General features: G+C 46.7%; 1 pseudogene; it reads right to left on the bottom strand.

Annotated features, from left to right (window-relative positions):
- Window positions 1-1,242: 1,242 nt before the first annotated feature.
- Window positions 1,243-2,864, bottom strand: LOC113839054 (annotated as a pseudogene).
- Between the last annotated feature and the right edge of the window lie 1,811 nt (window positions 2,865-4,675).

Below are 4,675 nucleotides of genomic sequence, written 5' to 3' on the forward strand. Positions count from 1 at the left end.
TTATTTAAGACATATGCCAAAAATATTTAGACAGCTTAAAACAAATGGACAAAATTCTATAAACAGCTACAAACCAGAATGTTCTAACTTAGACCTCATAACTCACGTGTGTAATATCAGCTGCATTGGGAGGCAGGATTCTAAGTTAAAGCCTGCCTGATCTACTGAGTAAATTTAAACACATTTTGTGCAAGGCCGTTAGAACCTTCATCAAAAGAAAAAGTCTACAACGGCTAGGCATGTAGATCAGTAGTAGAATGCTTTCCTAATATAGATGAGCCTTCAGTTTTAGTCTTTACTCCAAGAAAGAAAATGGGAAAACATCTGTTGAAATGGCTTAATGGGTAAAATCGATTGACAAATAAATGTTTGTCACAGATTCCTCACCCCATTTGGCCCCTAGGAATGCCTCCCTCAGGCCCTAGTAGTGGTGGTGTGTAGGGAGAGAAGAAATTAATTTTCCTACCATGCCCCGTGACTAACAGACAGGGGGTGTGATGAAAAGATGGGAGGGGACTCTCTCTCAATGGGCTGAATGTTCCTGGTGATTATTAGAGAGTTCTAAGAACTGAATCCATCCATGGACTACCAGGAAGACATTAGCTTTCCCTTGCCCTTTCAGTTGAGAATGTGGGGCTAAGGGATGAAGAACAAAAAGTCTAACACTAAAAAAAGATACCAGCCCCATCTTGGCACATTTCTCATGCAGAAGATTGCATCCAATGTTAACTAATGCTAGAAGTGTCAATCTGTATACATTTAAATGTATTTGCATATCATAAAAATATAGCTTAACATACATATATTTTACACTTGTGACAGAACAGTGATGAACTTCAGTCAATCCCTCCTTCACATTGAACCGAACTGAAATCTGAGTGCTCTTCACACTGCCACCTGGACTATGGATTATGGATTATGTGTACAAGGAAAACAAAATCCCTGAGAAGCCGTTCAACATTTTTTTTTCTTTTCTTCAAGTAGCTCTCTCCTCGGAGGATCACAGTTCTGAGTTTCAGGTTGTGAAACATTTCCTCCATGTTGGCTTCCATCTTCCCAACCCCCTCCAACCCCTCCCAAGGCCGACTCTAGTCACCTGGTGCGGTGGTTTCACCCTGGGCTCCAAAGGCACTTGGGAGCATGGCAGGAACACCAGGGGCAAGAGATGTCCTAGTCAGTTCCCATGCTCTGTTTACTCCATGGAACTTGTACAGCCAGGTATGTCACTGGTTTCTGTTCTTTTCACCAATGTTCTTCTTGGAACAGGGGCTGATCACAGTTGGTGTAGAAGGGTAAACCAAGGCCACATTTACTCCCTCGCTGCCATTCTTGGGAGAGATGATCTCTGCCACCCCTTCTGGCCTGGGCTGACTCAGCTGCTTCCCTGGGAAAGCATATAGATTGGGGGACCATCTCTTAAGGCACTTAGAACAGAGGATGTGCACAGTGTAGTGCAGTCCAGGCCACTCCTGAAGTAGCACATTCAGTTCCTCTACCAAAGGGGTGATGGCTTGCCATGTGGTTCATGTATTTGGTAATGATGCATTGCTGGCAATGGACAGGGTGTCTGGCTGCAGGACGCCCTTTGTGGGTCAGTAACTCACCACCAGAGGAAATTTCCCTCTGTATGCAAAGATCTGAAATTTCCCATCTGACCTGTGCACCACGTGGCTGTTGATCTGGGCACTGTAGCGTGCAAACAATCCAGGTGGAAAGGTAAAGGGAAAACCATATTCGATCTGCAACTGTTTGGACACAAAAGACTGCCCAGCTAGGTTGGTCCCATTGATCCAGTCCTCTGCGTGGGGCACCTCATTCTGCGTGTAGCATGGGAACTTGTTCCAAGCTGTGGAGGCATTCAAAGACTTGTCTTTAGAAGAATCAGACAGTGACAGAGTCCCATCTTCTCCAAAAGCTCCAGTAGGAGCTGCAAGTCCTGCTGGCCCTGGACATGAAGATTAAGCAGCAACTGAATGACATGGGCTGGCAGGAACCCATGAAGCAGAAAGCCTTCCACTTAATGATGAAGCTGGGTGGCCCAGAGTGGATCCTGACCTGGGGTGGGCACTGTTATTGTGGGGAAGCCTTCCCCCTCTCCCTCGCCCTCTCCACTGCGCCCCAGGAGCAGTTTATGCAGCAGCTAAGAAGCATCTCTCTGGAAAAAGACATTGAGGATGTCAATGAGGTGGGTGAGGTTGTGGAAAACATGCTCCTTGAGGGCAGCACTATCCTCAAAACAGAGCAGCTTGCCGCTCTCTTGCAGGTAGGAAAGGACACTCTGCAGCAGGTCCTCCGTCAGACCAGCCAGCAGACCAAGGCGGGCAGAGTCCAACCAGCTTAGCCACAGTCTTTGTGCCTGAGGTGGCTGAAAGTGCAGTTCCTCTAGCACCTGTCAGGGTCGAGACAGGACTCTGTGTGGGTTGGGGAAGATTTCTCGGTGCTCAGCTACAGAGAAGGCTTTGCAATTGGTGGGGGTCCCTGCAGCTAACAGGCAACACGGGTGAGAGCATCTGCAGCCAGTGGTTAAGCAGGTATTGGAAATAGGCCTTGCGCCTATGAAGGGTCTTGCCTGATACACCGTAGTAGGATGCACGGGGGCTTGCAGAGTGTAGCTCGAAGTCCTGAGCCAGGGCCTCATCCACCACCTTGACTAGATGGCTTATGCCCTCTGCATCATGCTTCTTCTGTAGGGCAATCTGGCGGTGAATGTCCAGACACTTTTCCTCAAGCTCCCACTACCCACACAGGTCCGCGTGTGTGCCCACAGCTCTTGTGTGCTCCGGGCAACCAGCGAGGAGCTGGGCTCTGGCTGGGCAAGGTGGCTCGCATTCTCCGGGCTCCTGGGCCAGGGGCACGACGGGCATCAGGGTCGCCACCTGCTGTGCCGTGGAGGATGCTGCTCCTCTTCCAGCTCTGCCCGCCTCGCGCTGCCTGGAGAGCCAACTCCAGCGGTGGCCCAGAGGCCGGCGTCGTCGCCTGAACTAGCTGCAGGGGGAGGACTGTGCTCGGCTCCGCTGCCGGATGCTGCGGGTGCAGGGCAGTGGCCCAGGTGCATCGTCGTCTCCTTGTCTCCGTTTCTCCGCGGCTCGGGAGGGAGCACCAGCACTGCCTCCCAGGAGCTGGGAAGGCATGATCAGAAAACCTAGTTCTCTTTTTTTTTATGTTTTGGAAACAAGCTTCTTTTACATGTCAAACAGTTCCCTCTCCCTCCCCACCTCCCCTGTCCCACACCCCCATCTCAAGACGTTTCTGCTTCCCAGGGTGGGTGAGGTCTTCCATGGGGATCTTCGAAACCTGTCATGTCTTTTGGAGCAGGGCCCAGACCCTCCCCTGTGTGTTTAGGCAGAGAGTATCTCTCAGGATTATTTTACTAATAATGAACCTGTGTTGACAGTGTTGACAGATTAACACACCTCTACTGTATAAATTGGGATTTTGTCTTATTGTCATGCAGGCTTATGTTTGGGCAGTGCAGGATGCTCTATCTACAACACCGCTCTATAACAAGGGAGTTTCCCCTTCATTTCTCCCTCTGAACTATTACAGACCATATCTGCACCGATGCAATTACTCTCTCCATAGTTTTTCTCACCTTCTCTCTAAATGAAAAGTTCCTGCAAACTGACAGTTTTATTCATTCCTAGGAACAGGATGTTGTCACTATTTGTCTCTCCAATCATGCATGATGTCACAAGTATTGTTCTCTCTTCCTAGATAGAAATTGTACATAGAAGACTTAACCTTTCCATTTTAGGGCAACTATATGGAAATCTCTGTTTTGCCTTTACCCTTGGACTGGGTATATACTTCTTGCCGTTTGCTCTTGTTACTTGAATTACAATAGGTCTTAAGGGTGTGTCTTCTTACTTTTCTGTCTTAGTGCATACTTGATATTTACTCTCTTTGTATATAGCTTTTTATCAAGTCTAAATCTTTTTCTTTAGAATAAAAGGGGAGTTGTAGTGCACCATCAAATCAGACTCACTTATGGCACTGATCACACCCATTTGGGAATGGTCACAGATGTGTTCTTGAGCATGTGATATTTCATGTGGCTTTCTGGACAGGTTTGCTCTCTCTTAGTTCTGGTTGGGTCATGGATCCTTGGAGGTAGAAATTTTGTGTTAATCAGTTTCTTATGCAAGTGGCTACTCCCAAATTAAATTAACCTATAATTAACCTAGTCCCATATATCTTCATCTGTATATCTCCATATGTTTTCTCTTAGTTTTTATATGATATGCTCTGTAGTTTTTGGTCCTGTGTTTCCACATGCCTCTGCATTCCAAGTTCTGTTATTAAAGAAGCTAACACCTCCCAGCTCAGCTTTCTTATACAGCAGAGTGCAACTTTCTCGGGGATATTGTCATGCTCAGTGGTAGAACCTTCCCCCACCAATCAAAAAGTGACACAATCTCTCACAGACACTGAAACCAGACCTTTTGATCTGGTCAAGACATCAACTGAGTCTCCAACAGATGATGCTTGCTTACGTTGTTTTAAGAATAGAAACAAACTGGGAAAGAGAGACAATATAAGAGAGTATTTTAAAAATCCAGTTCAAATGTACTAAACATAAAAACAACTTAAGAAGCAAAATCACAAATGATAATGACAGAGAAAACATGAAAACACAGATATGCTAAGAAGTAAAGAGGGAAGACTCTAATATCAA

This window comes from Cricetulus griseus, unplaced genomic scaffold, assembly GCF_003668045.3.
Source record: "Cricetulus griseus strain 17A/GY unplaced genomic scaffold, alternate assembly CriGri-PICRH-1.0 unplaced_scaffold_289, whole genome shotgun sequence".
In the NCBI taxonomy this organism is placed as follows: domain Eukaryota; kingdom Metazoa; phylum Chordata; class Mammalia; order Rodentia; family Cricetidae; genus Cricetulus; species Cricetulus griseus.